The sequence below is a fragment of the Macrotis lagotis genome, chromosome 2 (assembly GCF_037893015.1).
Source record: "Macrotis lagotis isolate mMagLag1 chromosome 2, bilby.v1.9.chrom.fasta, whole genome shotgun sequence".
NCBI lineage: Eukaryota > Metazoa > Chordata > Mammalia > Peramelemorphia > Peramelidae > Macrotis > Macrotis lagotis.
Window position 1 is genome coordinate 30,440,583 of NC_133659.1, and position 14,883 is coordinate 30,455,465.

The following is a 14,883-nucleotide window of genomic DNA, read 5'->3' on the forward strand; positions in this document are numbered from 1 at the left end:
CTTCAAAGTCTCAAAAGTGTCAATCATATCCCTTCCACTGTGAGAAACCATCCCACTCCCTTCACTTGATTCTCCTACAGTCTGACTTTGAGCCTTTCACAAATCTGGTTGCAGTCCTCCAGGCCTCCCAGGAGGATGCAACGTATTATGCCTAGACCTGAATATCATACTCTAGCTATGACCTGACCAAGGCTGAGTACAGAGGACTACTCACAGTCCTGGTAGCTAGATTTCTCTTAATGAAGGCTGAGATTTCATGAGTTTCTTATTCATCTCATCAGCCTTCTTGCTTACCAGGAGCTTTTAGTCCACTCAAACCCGCAGATCTTTCCAAAGCAGCATGCATCCTGCCCTTGCCTCCCTCTACCTGTCCCTATTAAGTTGATTTTTTGAAACTTAAGTAAAAAATTTAAATAAAGTTTTATAAGATATAAAGATTCCTTAAAATTTCACTGGATCTGGGGTGGCTGGGTGGTGCAGTGGATAAAACACCAGCCCTGGAGTCAGGAGTACCTGGGTTCAAATCCAGTCTCAGATACTTAATTAATTACCTAGCTGTGTGGCCTTGGGCAAGTCACTTAGCCCCATTTGCCTTGCAAAAAAAACCTAAAATAAAACCTTTCACTGGATCTTTTATAGTATATGAAAGCTTTCAGAGCACTTCACATTAATTATCTCATTTGGGCCCCACAATAGTGGATAGAGTGTCAGGCCTGGTCATGAAGGCTTGAGTTCAAATCTGACATCAGACACTTGCTAGCTGTGGTTCCCTGGGCAAGTGACTTCACTCTATTTGCCTCAGTTTCCTCATCTGTAAAATGAGCTGGAAAAGGAAATGACTCCAAAATCTCTGCCAAGAAAACCCCAATTGGGTCATAGTCAGAAATGGCTGAAAAACAACTGAACACACCTTGGAGGTGGGCAATACAGGTAGTTTACAGAGGAGGAAACTCACGCTCAGAGAGTCGATGACTTGCCCTCGGTCTCCCAACTAATAAGCATCAGAGGCCAGATTCCATCTCGGCTTTTCCAGCTCGGGGTCCCATAGGCAAGCCACTCTACCACCCTGCCTCTCAGGATTCTTTGGCTGCACCCTGGGTGTCCTCAAACGTCCTTCTCCAAGCTCCCTTGCCTGGGGCTCTCCAGGATCTGGCGTCAGATGGAAGCCCCAGTCCCCAACCCCCATTGCTCTGGCTGCCCCTGCCCTCCCCAGCACTCCCTGCTCTCGCCTCCTTCTCATATTCACTGTCCTGTTTTTGGAAAAGGTTCCACAGCATTAGATTACCTCCAGATAAGGGAGCTCCCCGCAGCCTTCCCCAGCCCCTTACAATGTCCCATCTGTTCCCCCTTAGAGCCCGATATCCCTGGAGTTGTACAACCCGTAAATAAATAGACGGAGGCCTGGTATTATCACTTCCTTCCAACTGGTGTTTATCGCAAGTTTTCAAACAAGCTTCACAATTCTAAAATCATTTGGGATCTCGTTGGCCTTTTGTTTTTTCTTTCTTGAAGCAACAGGGTAACTTAAGTCTGGCTTGGCCAGCCAGGATCAACATCAGCCTGGAGAGCTGAGAGCAGGAGAGTGGGATGTTCTTCCTGGTGAACCCAATAGGCCCGAGTGTAAACGAAACAAACGCCTGCCCTGGGCCCTGGCCAGGCCCTCCCGGCCTTCCCAGCCTGGCTCCCACCTTCCTCTCCAGCCGGGTTTCACATGACTCCCACACACACGTACTCCACACCCCAGCCAGACCAAGGAATAGATTCCCTTCTGGGTGTCCTATGCAAGAAGGACCAGGAAAGGGATGGGGCATCCGGATAGGGAAGGGCCTTGAATTCAGGCCATACAGAGGTTGGATTGAATGAGTTGGGAATATTTAGCCTGGAGAAGAAAAGCCTTAGAGGAGACATGATAATTATCTTCAAGTATTATTATATAAAAATATTAACTATGTAAATATATATATATATATATACATAAAAGTATAAAATTGTTTGACCTCAGAGGACAGAATAAGATGTGATTTATGGAAGGTTCAAGAAGATATATTCAACCTCTATAGAAGGAAAATTTTTCCTAAAGATTCAAACTGTCCAGAAATAAAATAGACTACTTTGGGGGTAGAGACCGTCCCATCGGAGAGGCCTACAAGTAGAGGCTGGAAAAACCGTTGGGTCCAATGAAGAGGGGTTCTTTGTTCAGATACAGGTCAATCTAAAAGACCCAGTGACCCACTGTGGCCTTTCCTGTTGCCAGGCTTTCCCCACACATGCACTGCTTTACCAGAAGTGCCACCACAGCTAAGTGACACAATCACTGGACTTAGAATCAGGAAAGCTCATCCTTAGGAGTTCAAATCTAGCCTCAGATATTTTCTAGCAGCATGACCCCGGATAAGTCACTTCACCCTTTTTACCCTTAGTTTCTTCATCTTTAAAATGAACTGGAGAGGGAAATGGCAAACAATGTAGTATCTTTTGCCAGCAAAACTCCAAGTGGAGTCGTGGAGAGACAGACATGACTGAATGAGAACACTTTTCTATAGTAATTCCAGTTTGTAATGTGAGGAAATAGAAGCATTATTTTCCCACTTTTCAGATGAGAAAACTGAGTTTCAGAGAATGAGTGACCCCCCCCAAAGACACACAGACTTAACTCTAGAGTTTGCAAAGCTTTTTCATCAGTGAAGTAGAAGCTATGGTCTTTATCAATCTACTGATGCCAATAAGGAAGCTGAGGTTCTAAGAAGAGATTCATCTGACTGAAAAGCTTCCCTATCAGGCTCACAGTGATTTGCCCAGGATCACATAAGACAGGAAGAGACAAGTAGAGAGAAAGCCAGTCCCCCAGATTCCCAAGGGTAAGGCACTTTGCCTGGTCTCCTGAGGTCTCCATTCACTATTACCCACAGTTCCTCTTAAGTGGAGGTTCAAAGTCATTACATCAATGACCCAACACCCATTGTAAGTCTGGAGCTCTATCCCTAACCTCTTAGCAGCTTTCCATTCTAAAGAGGAGAAATAAATGGATGCTTAGAAGATGGGGATAAAGCAGATGAAAGGAATTTATGGCTAGGGAGACAGAGGAAGTCTTCATGAGCAGTATCTTAAAGGCAGAGGAGAGGAGGGAAAGCATCCTAGGTTTGAGGGACAGCCACTACAAAGGCCCATAGGTGGGAGATCTAGAGGACTGATTGTAGTACCCTACAAGCATCCCATGAGTTAATGGAACAATTGCATTGAGCGTCAAAGTTTCCATCAGGTGGGAGTCCTTCCATCCTTTGCCCTATAATACCATGTTCATTTCCAAGTGCCATATATTAAGAAGGACCTTGATCCAAAGGATAGCATCTGGGATGGCCCTTTCTGGATATCCAGAATAGTTTTATTCTGCTTGGTCCCAAAGAGAAGGGCCAGGAATATTTAGTGGAAATTGCAATAAGACCAATTTAGCCATGACCTCTGTCATGTCTTCCTGACAGTGGGATGGAATTTGCTGCCTCAGTCTCATCAGACCAAACCAGTTAACTAAGGAGCCCAGGCTGGAACCCAGGCCTTCTCAAATCACTCTGTAAACCTTCCAGGACCATGAAACAAAGAGTCATTCCTTCTAACTCCAGATTGAGCTTCCTGCCCTCGGCAGATGAACCCAATGAATATTTGGATTGCCTATACTTACATTTATTCATGCATTCTCTTCTGATAAAGCTTAAATTCTAGCAAAAGAGAAAACATGTTCAAATAGAAGCAGAAAGAAACTCAGCATTCATTTCCCATTAGCATGTTCAGCTTGGTTTCCACTCCATGAACATCCTGTCTCTCCCAGGATAAGCTCATCCTAAGAAAACTCCTCAAGATGGAGATGGATTCATCTTTGAGACTCAAGATCTCAGTGTTTCTCCCTTCTACTAGAAGACGGGAGGGTGAATCTAAGAACTCGTCCCAAAGCCAAAAGAATTTTCCAGTCAACAGATTATGCCTGAGGATGGGGAGGACAGCCTGACACTCACCTTTCTAGTTTCCTTTTCTGTAGTTTTCTCTCATTAGATTGATTTTTACTTTTTTATTTTTAATTATTTAAGGCAATGAGATTAAGTGACTTGCCCAAGGTCACCCAGCTAGGCAATTATTAAGTGTCTGAGGCTGGATTCAAACTCAAATCCTCCTGACTCCAGGGCTGGTCCTCTATCCACTGTGCCATCTAGTTGTCCCTCTCTCACTAAATTGTTAACTTCTTGAGGACATGTTTTAATCTGTATCCCTAGGACTTAACACAGAGCCTAGCATGTATTTATTCACTATTATCATTATCTGGGAAGAAATTTCACCCCAGTCCCAAGAAGTCACAATATTCCAGTAAAACCTCAGCAGATGGGCTATAAATATAAAGCAGGTTGAGGGTCACCAAGACTGGTGAGTTAGGGGGATGTGTACCCCAAGCACAGAAAGCGATTGGTTTCAATGGCCACGAAGGCAGGTGAAGCAGATGCCAGGCAGAACTTAGAGCTTGTTCGGACATGGAAGATGCCAAGGTCATCCACTACATCCTGGACCTTTGCCAGTCACCTTAACTTTTGCCTTGCTACTGAATTTCAGAGATTAGAAGAGAGAGGGAGGCTGACGACTTTGTTCACTTCTGCTTCACTTAAATCTAACCTATGAGCAAGTCAAAACATTGCCCATAATAACACTGGTCCTCTTTGAAAATGCAGGATGACATCCAGGAGGAAAAAACTATGGAGCCTGAATTCAGAGCAAAACATACTATGTTCACTTTTTAAAATTTCTTTTAAGTTTTTTTCTTTCTTTCCCATGGTTCCCCCTCCCATTAGTTCTAATTCTTCTTTCACAACATGACTAATTCGGAAATATGTTCAACATGATTCTACATGTACAACCATATCAGATTGGTCACTGCCAGAGGAGGGAAGGGAAGGTGTAGGAAAATGTGGAACTCAAAAGCTTGCCAAAGGATGAATGTTGACAATCATCTTTGCATGTAATTGGGGATAAAAAAGAAAAGAATTTAAAAAGAAAAAAAAGAAAGGTTGAACATTTATCAAAGGAAAACACATGAACAAATCAAAAGTATATACAAACCAAAAGAAAGACCCTCAGAGCAGTTCAGAGTGAGGGACAGTGGTCAGGAAAAGCCTCTTGTAAAAAAAAGTGGTATTTGAACTCTATCAGATTCAAATGTGGTCTACCTTTTCAATGCCCCAGCTTAAAAAAGGTCTTTTGCTACTCAAAGTTTACATGGTACCTTAACCCATCCACACTCCCTGCCCCACACCTCCTTATCAGTTCCAATCTCCAATGAAGAAGTATCACACTTTGGTGAATAAGAGAACTTATTTGAGAAAGTCATTTCCATCCCTTAGCCTCAGTTTCCATCTGTGATATGGGAATGATACTGACTCTGTGCCCTCACATTGCTATTTGTGGGGAGTGCTTTTGGAAAACCTCTGTGTACTAGAGAAATGAGAGCTAGGGGATTGACCATCAGTGTGATTGCCCTTCAGTTATATCGGAATCTATGCATTCCTAGGACATGACTATATAGTCGTCTTCTCTAATTTGGTGTTTCCACATTTAGGTTTCCATGAGCTCTGGGACATTGATCTGCTGCAAATTCTTCTCAGTCTGAAAATTCCTTTCCTTTGAAATCCTAAAGCACCCCCCCACACACACACACTGCTTCCTGAGCCCTACTCCTCCAACCCCTGACTTATTCCTTCTTCCAAGTCAGGAAGAGATGCCTCCTGCAGCTGCAGGGATCAAAATCATTTAGATATGCTTGGATCTGTATTGGAAGGACCTGTGTTCAAATCTCAGCTCTGTCATTTATTGATTTAGAGAAGGGATAATATGAGAAAAGTCTGGAAAGGCAGGGAGGGTGAAGCTAAAGAGTAGAGAGTAATGCCAGGCAGAAGATGCTGGATTTTGCCCAGTCAGCATCAATAGTGAGCCATGGATGGTTTTTGAGCAGAGAAACAATATGATTGGATCAATCCATATGGAAAACAATTGTGGTCGCAAGTAAAGGCAGGAGGAGAGAATAAGGGAATGGAGGAAGAAAGCCCTGTGAAGAGGCTCTTAGATAGTCCAGGTGGGAGGCAATGGGAGCCTGCTCATGGATCAGGTGAGGGGAACCCAAGAAGAGGAGATACCTTTGCCTCTCTGATATTCAAGCTTCATGTGGAGTAGCTAGGCAAAAAAAAAAAAAAAAAAAAAAAGGATCCCACAAACATCCGGTTGGCATTACCCCGGGCCTGCTTCATCGGCTGCCTTGTAATTAATCCCACACATGACCAAAAAACCATGATTAAACAGCTGGAAACTCAGCCCACAAAGAAAGTCTCCAAGAACGGGCTCTCGGAAGCTCCAGCCTCCAGACTCCAAGGCCCTCCAGCTTGCCAGAGGCTTGAGCCAATTCGTTTTTATGGCATCTTGAAAGGGAGATGTTATCGCCCCATGAATCAATCAACCAATATTTATTAATCATGTTTTCTCTATGGTACTGAAGACCAGGGGAGTTTCCTCCAAGAAGATCCCAAGAGATGCTAGGGCCAAAAACATGAAAACCTCTGAATCAGATTCCTTGATTCTGAGACAGGCTGGCCTTGAATGACAGAAACAAGGGCAGGCAGGGTGCTCAGGCCATGGGGAAATCACTGTGAAAGGACTGATCAGAGAATTCTCAGAGGGAGCAGACTTGGATGGTCCACTCCTCAGAGAAAAAGGTGGTCCTTCCACCACGACTAAAGCCTGGAAGAGAGAGAGGAAGACAGAAAGATAAATGGAAGTAAAGAGACACCAAGTTAATGAAATACAATGGGGTAGCAAGAGCCAACTCTGCTCAGCAAAGATCCCATAATCATCTCCAAATACTCATTTCCCACTGGAAAAGGGGGGACAGAGTAATGGAAAGGAGTCTGCAATGGCAAACTGTGCTATGACCTTAAATGAGTAATTTCCCCTTTGTTATGCTCAATTTTCCTAACTATACAATGAGCAGATTGAATTAGATGATCTCTAACCTGGGAACATCAAAGCTGGGATGGCTTCCTAGCTCTGATGGCCCCTCCTAAGTCCGTGTTCCAGAGTTTAATGTCATTCTAGCTCTGAGATTCTGCATACATTATTCTAAGAGCCCTCAGTTCTGATGGATAATCAATCGGGCAATCAATATCAATTTTATCTATAAAATGGGAGAAATGGCATCTAAGTTTCTATCACATAGGATTGCAGAGATAAAGTCTTCAAAGTGTTGGGGAGACCTTGGAGAGTCAAATAAATGAGGGAAGATTTGCTCAAGAAGGACCTTTGCTGTTTCAGGAATTGAAGGCTCAGTAGAGATTTCAGATAAGAGAGAGAGAGAGAGAGAGAGAGAGAGAGAGAGAGAGAGAGAGAGAGAGAGAGAGAGAGAGAAAGATTTTGGCCACAAGAGTCTTACATTCTTCTGGAGAGGTAAAATAGAGTTGTGGTTTTTAAAGAGCTATCTTACATTTTTTAACCACGTGAGCACAGACTACTGGGACTGCAGCATCAAGAGACATGAATCCTTGACCTCCAAGGGTTTACAAGGAAGAGGAATACATATGTAAAGGAATATTCTCTCTCTCTCTCATTCTCTCTTCTCTCTCTCTCTCTCTCTCTCTCTCTCTCTCTCTCTCTCTCTCTCTCTCTCTCTCTCCCTCTCTCTCTCTCTCCCCTTTATATCTGTCTTCCTTTCTATATATCTTCTTCCCATCTTTTTTTCCTTTATATCTTTCTTCCTTCTTCCTGTCTTTCTTTATAACTTTCCTTGCTTCTTTTTTTCATAGTTCCAACAAACATGTATTAAGCACCTGCTATATTGACAGGCATTGTGGTAAGCCCTGAAGATACAAGAAATAAAGGCAAAAACTTGGCCCCTGCTCTCAAGGAGCTCATTGTTTAATGGGAATGACAACATGTAGCCAACAAGGGATATACAAGACAGTGACCAAAGAGGTAAAAGGCAAAGAAATAAACCATATTCACAGATAAATACAAAAGAAATTCAAGGTCATTTCAGGGAACAGGACTGATAACTAGGGAAATTGAAAAGGGGTTTGGAGGGAGCTGGGGACTCCAAGACTCCCAAACATGGGGAGGGAGACAGTATGGGGTGGGGGGGGATGGAGGAAGGCAGGATACCAGATGGAAACAACCACATCTTGGATTCATTGGCCACTGGACGCTTTGCATGAAAGCTCCCAGCACTCTTGCCAAGCATTTGTCCCCTTAATTAAAGACATGCACACACACACATACACACATATACTTAGGCACATGTGTGCACGTGTGTGCATGAATGTGTGTGTTTGATGGAAAATTGAATCCGGTCCCAGGTGATTCATTCACAAGTCAATGGCTGTCCTCTAGGTAGGATTTCCAAGGTTTTCCCAGAGAGTTTCTTTGTAAAAAGGATTTAAGCTTTCCCACTCCAACCCCTCCTCTCTGCCACCTTCAAGGCCAATAAAAAGATGGTTCTCTGAGTTCAAATCCCGCCTCAGATAGTTAGTACTTATTAACTGTTTGATCTCGGACAAATCTCTTAACCCCATAGCATTGACCAAAAAAAAAGTGGTTCTGGACTATTGTAAATAAACCAAGGAGGTAATAGTTCAGTATTCAAAAGGAAATTCTAGGTAAAGAAGGTGAAACCTGTAATTCCAACTTTCATTCAATTCAATACACATTAATTGGGTGCCTACTGTATGCTAATCACTTGGGATTCAAAGACAGAAAGCAAACAGCTTCTGCTCTCAAAAAACAAAATAACCTGTACACTGAGAAAAACATATAAAAATATGCACAAAGAATAAAGACAAAAAGAATTTGGGGGAAGAATTCTAATAACATGAGAAAAGATCTCTTGCAGATGGCAGTATCTGAGCTGAATTTGAACGAGAACTAGAGATTCGAAGAGGAGTCACTCTATGCATTTATTAGGCACCTATTACATAGCATGTTACTAACTGTTAGGGAAGATGGAGCTCCCAATCTAATGAAGAAGACAACATACAAAGAATTCTGTACAAACAAGCTACAACCAGGGGAAGTTAGAGATGATCAACAGAGGGAAGGTCCATTATTAAGAGGGATGGGAAGACCCTGGACAAGTCATTTATCCTTACCCATAAAATGAGCTGGAGAAGGAAATAAACAAGCTACTCCAGTATTTCTGGAAAAAACCAGATGATGTCACTAAGAGTAGAATACAACAGAAATGACTAAAGAGTAACACAGGTTTGTTGGAAATATTTAGCTGTGACTTGAGGAAGAGTGAAAATGTGGAGAGCTGAGAGATGGAGTATCTTATCTGAGGAATTACCAGGAGATCAGTGTCACTGTATCAAAGGGTCCATGGAAGTTAAAGATATGAATAGAAGGGAAAAGTAAGAAAAGAGTCTAGGTTATAAAGGACTTTGGATGTCAAGCAAGATTTTCTATGTAATCCTGCAGATAATAGGGAGCCAATGGACCTTATTGAGTAGGGGTGTGACATGGTCAGACCTGTACCTTAGGAAGATCACTTTGGTAGCTGAATGGAGGATGGACTAGAATGGGGGAGACCTGTGGCAGACAGAATCACCAGCAGGCCATTGTAATAGTCCAGAGTTGAGCATCTATACCAGAGTGGTACAAGTATCAGAAAAGAGAAGGGGGAATATTTGAAAGATGACATATCAGAACCTGACAGTGACAGTGAATCATTGAATCGCAGAAGTTCAGAACTGCCAGAGAACTCTGGATTATCTATCTGACCCAGATCTAAGCAAGAATCCCCTATTTAATATTTCTGAAAAGCTCTCAGTCAAATTTTGCCAGAAGACTTCTAAAAAGAGAAAGCTGAATAGATATTAGAGCACCTAGGTGACACGATGAATGGAGCATTGAGCCTGGAGCTGCAAGACATGAGTTCAAAACTGCCCTCAAAAACTTACTAGCTGTGGGACCCTGGATAAGTCATTAAACCCTGGTTGCCTCAGTTTCCTTACCTACAAAATGAACTGGAGAAAGAAATGGCAAGCCATTCCAGTATATCTGCCAAGGAAACCCCAATTGGGGTCACAAAGAATAGGACACAACTAAAATGACTGATGAGCATAAGTACAGGCATTGGAAAGATTCCAGAGTCCGTGAACTTGGATGGGGAAGAAACATCAACTTTATTCCCCACTGTTCTTTGGTTTCCTTAGTAATCACACACATTTTATTCTATATATTTAAAAATATAATTCTGAAGAGGCCCAAGGGTTTCACTGAAGGATGGACAAAATCTCTACTCTCTTCCAATCCAACCCAATGGCCCCATGCTAGAAAAACATGACCTCCCAAGGTAGCCCACTTCACTTTGGGATGGTTCTAAATGTTAGACTCTCCTTTTTAACAAACCTAAATGGTCCTTTTCAGAGGATCCCTTCTACCCCACCCTAGCCCTTGGCCCCTAGGGACCAAGTAGAACAAACCTTATGGCTCTTATGACACCCCCTGCATCTTCTTTTTTTTTTCAAGCCAATCTTTGCAGTTTTTTCAGCCCATTCTCTTATAGCTCAGACTCAAGACCTTTCCCCATCCCAGCAGCGCTGCTCTCAACATTCTCAACTTTGATTTTCTTCCCTCCTGTGTCTATTCCATCTTGGTTAAGAGGAAGAGTCCCCAGAGGACAAAGCAGGGGAGTCCCAGAGAAGCAAATTTCACTTCAATAAAAGAAGAAATTTCCTAATAAGTACAATTAACCGATTATAACCTAAGCTGGCCTAATAGGTAGTAAGCTCCTGTACCTTGAGGTCGTCAAGCAGTAGCTGGATGTCAAGGTCTGCCGTTGCCCTTGGGCAAGTCAACTTCCTTACTAAAGCCCAGTTTTCCCCATTATAAACTAGAGATAATTCTTTTTTTGTAAAAATGTTTGTCTTACATTTAGAAACAAATGAGAAAAGGAAAAAAGTACGATAAACACAGCAGACCCTAAGAGAGGATTCAATATAAAACAATCAATTTACATTTCAAGAGAATCCATATAATAAATCCTACACAATGTTTTCAAAGTTGCTCATTTTTGCTTCCTTGTTGGTTTTCTATTCTTCTCTGCTGTGCACGCTTTACTTTATATTCCCCTCCCACTCCCCCCAAAAAAGATTACAGTTAAGATTACAGTTCCCTACACATAGACCTCTATAAACATATACATATATACACATATATGTAAGACCATATTATGATCTCTGAAGGTAAAAAAGCATCTTCTTCCCAAATCCAAGCCTTTTCAATTCTTTTCTAAACCAACCAGCTCATCATTTCCTATACCACAGTAATTTTCTTTTCTGGATTCAAATAGCATTTTCCTTCATAGGATCTTTGAGGTTAATTTAGGTATTTATAATAGTTGAAATGACTTGGTTGCTCAAAATTGTTCTTGAAACACTACTGCTATTACTGTACAAGGTTCTCTTGTTTCTGCCCATTTCTCTCTTCATTATTTCATGGAGGTCTCTCCACCTTTTTCTAAAAGCATCATTTCTTATAGAAGAGTACTATTTCATCTTGATATAATTTTTCAACAATTTGTTTGGCCATTCCCCAATTGACAGGCATCCCATGGCTTCTAGTTCTTTGCCATCACAAAGAGAGTTGCTAGAAATATTAGAACACATAGGTTCTTTTCCATTTTCCCTAAATATCTTGAGAAACAGATCTAATAGTGCTATTTCTGGGTCAAAGGGGACAGAGTTTAATATCTCTTTAGCCATAATTTCAAATCCCTCTCCAAAATGGTTGGATCAGCTCACAAAATCACAACAATGAATTAAGGTTCCAATTTTTCAACATTCCCTCCAACATTTGTCACTTTTCCTTTCTATCATTTTAATTAATTCCATAGGTATAAAATGATATCCCAAGGTTGTTTTGAATTGTATTTCTCTAAAAAATGATGATTTAGAGCAGACAATAATTCTTAACTATATCCCAGGAATAGTGCGAACTCTCAGGCACTAGGGAAATAGGAGAAGATATAATTTACTGACATGCCCCCTAAGGCAGTCCAGTTGGGGTATAGGGATAGAATGTCATTGAGCCATAGGAAGTTCCTCATCATTGGAGGAAGTTGGATGATCACTGGTCAAGGGATAGAGTAGAAAAAAATTCTTGCTCAGATAGAGATTAAACTAAATCCACTCTCCCTTCCACCTCTGAGATTCTGATTCTGGGGACAGAACTGGGATAAATTAGAGTTAAAGAATCACAGCATGATCCAGAGCTGAAAAGGAGTCCAGTTGTTAGCTGAGTAAGAATTCCTTCCTCTATAGCCTTGACAGGTGGACATCCAGTCCCTATGATGAGGAATTCACTATGGCTGAATGGCACCCCATTCCACCAGACCCCAAGGGACTGCCTTAGGAGACATATTAGTAAATAATATTCTCTTCCATTCCATTTGTACCTGAAAAGTTGGTCTATACTATAGTCCTATGGAGATTGGAGGCAGTGGTGGAAAGGGCCATTTAAAATAGGAATACAAGAATGAGGACTGAGGACCCCAGCAAAGGCAAGACTGAGTAACGAAGCCAATGTAACATAGTACAAAGGAAGGAACACTGGACCTGAAGTCAACATCAAGCCTGGAGTCAAGTTTCAAGACATTGATACCTAGGTAGTATTTGTTCAATAAAACTTTTCCAATAAAATTAAGGAATATACTTATGTTGCTGGAACATCATGCATTCTACCCCTTCAAATTTCTCTTCTTTACGCCAATGCCTTGAATATGACTGAAGAGGACTGATCACATGTTCTCACCTGCTTTTCCAGATAACTATACTCAGAGGCCTTCAAAGTTTTCACTTCCTTTTTCAATGCAGCAAATTCAGAAATAAGAGACTGGGCCTGGATGAGCAGTAATGTGGAGTGCACCCAAGTTTTTTTCCTTAGTTTTTTTTGCAAGGCAATGGGGTTAAGTGGCTTGCCTAAGGCCACACAACTAGCTAATTATTAAGTGTCTGAGGTCAAATTTGAACTCAGATCCTCCTGATTCCAGGGCCACTGCTCTATCCACTGTGCTACCTAGCTGCCCCAAGTTTTGACAAAAGTGCCAACCAATAGCCCATATCTTCATTACATGGTTAGCAGAATTAGTTAGAGAAGGTCTTCTCCTGCTCTACAATTCATGTGTGATTTGCATCAACCACTCTGCTCCTATTCATAAGGACTGTGCTCACTGGTCAGTTGCTGTCACATGGACATCTGTTCAAATGTTCTCTCTCTTTCTCTCTATCTCTATCTCTCTATCCATCTAACTTTCTATCTCTCTCTAAATATATATGTATATATATATATATATATATATATATATATATATATATACATAAAGAGAGAGAGAGATTTGTTTGGGTCTTCCTACTATTTCTGCCTCTGTATCTCTATCCCTCTTTCTCTGTCCCTGTCTCTTTGTCCCCCCCCCTCTCTGTCTCTCTCTCTCTGTCTGTCTCTGTTTCTGTCTCTCAGGTAGAACAGCTAATAGCTTCTTGATTTGCTTTATTGATAATTTTATTCTTCCACAAAGGGGAATTCTATTCTGAATTTGATTCTCACTAACAGGGAAAGCTGATTGTTGGGGTAGAAAGAATAGGAGCCTTGAAAGGGTGGTGACCAATCTATTCCAGAGTTTGTGATATAACAGCAGAGGCAATCTGAGCATAGTCTGACTTGCTCACTATGTCTGGGAAACTAGATTTTAAAAGACTCAAAGGTAAGACTAAAATGTTGCAGGAAAAATCAGTCCAAGTAGAATGGGAAATACACAAGAATGAAATTCTGAAAAGACTCCAAGAAACAATTTTACTGAAAAAGAAAAACAGGATTTGCCTGAAGAACCCAAGAAATTCTCCAACTGATTTAGATTTTAAATATCCATGCACAGATGATGTTAGCAAGACCAATACAGAAGATATAACGTCACCGCAGAGTCTTGCAAGATCAAAATAAATAAAAACCTTTCTAAGATTAAAAAAAAAGAATTTATCTGGGTCAATAATTGCTGATACTTTCTTGAATTTTACAATTTTACAATTTTATAAAATTTACAATTTACAAAATTTACAATTCTACAATTTTACAAAATCTATTGTTTCCTGAAAAAAATTTTAAAAATTTAAAAAAGAATACTGAAGCTCAGAATAAGGTAAGACTTGGAAGGAAGGCTAGGGGAAGTTTGTCTTTGGTTAAAGGGGGTAGGGGAAGAGAAAAAAAGTCAAGATGGGAACTTTATTTGGAATGGATGGGATTGTGGTCATTGACAAAAGAGGGAAGGCAGAGCTGCTCAATTCTCATTTCCTTTGTTTACTTTGCAGAGGCAATGGTCCTTATGCTGGAAATGAGAAGAAAAGTGACTCAAGCAACTCAACACCAAAGATAAGTAAGAAGGTAGGAAGAGAGCACTTAGTTCCCTTCACAAGTCTGGGGCCCTTGTCCTTGAGTCCTGGAAGAATTGGCAAATAGGATCAGTGGGTCATCCTTAGGGATATTTGAAAGATCTTTGAAAAGATAAGGAAAGTACCATAAGATTGGAAAAGAGCAAATGAGTCAATTTCTCAAAAGGGAAGAGAAGAAGTCTTTGACTTCTGGACAAAAATTCTATATTCTTATACCTCTTGTCTTCCTCAATATCCAAATAGTATTCCTCTTTTCTACTTCTGTATCTCTCACTGAATATTTGAAGATTCAGAGGGACACTGTGACATCCTTTTAAATTGCCTTTATACTTCCCTTCTTCCTTCTGAGCATCTCTACTCCACCATGATTAGTTCAGGGATGCTTGGGGAAAGCACTCTAAATAGAAAATGGGGGCGGGGGCAGCAC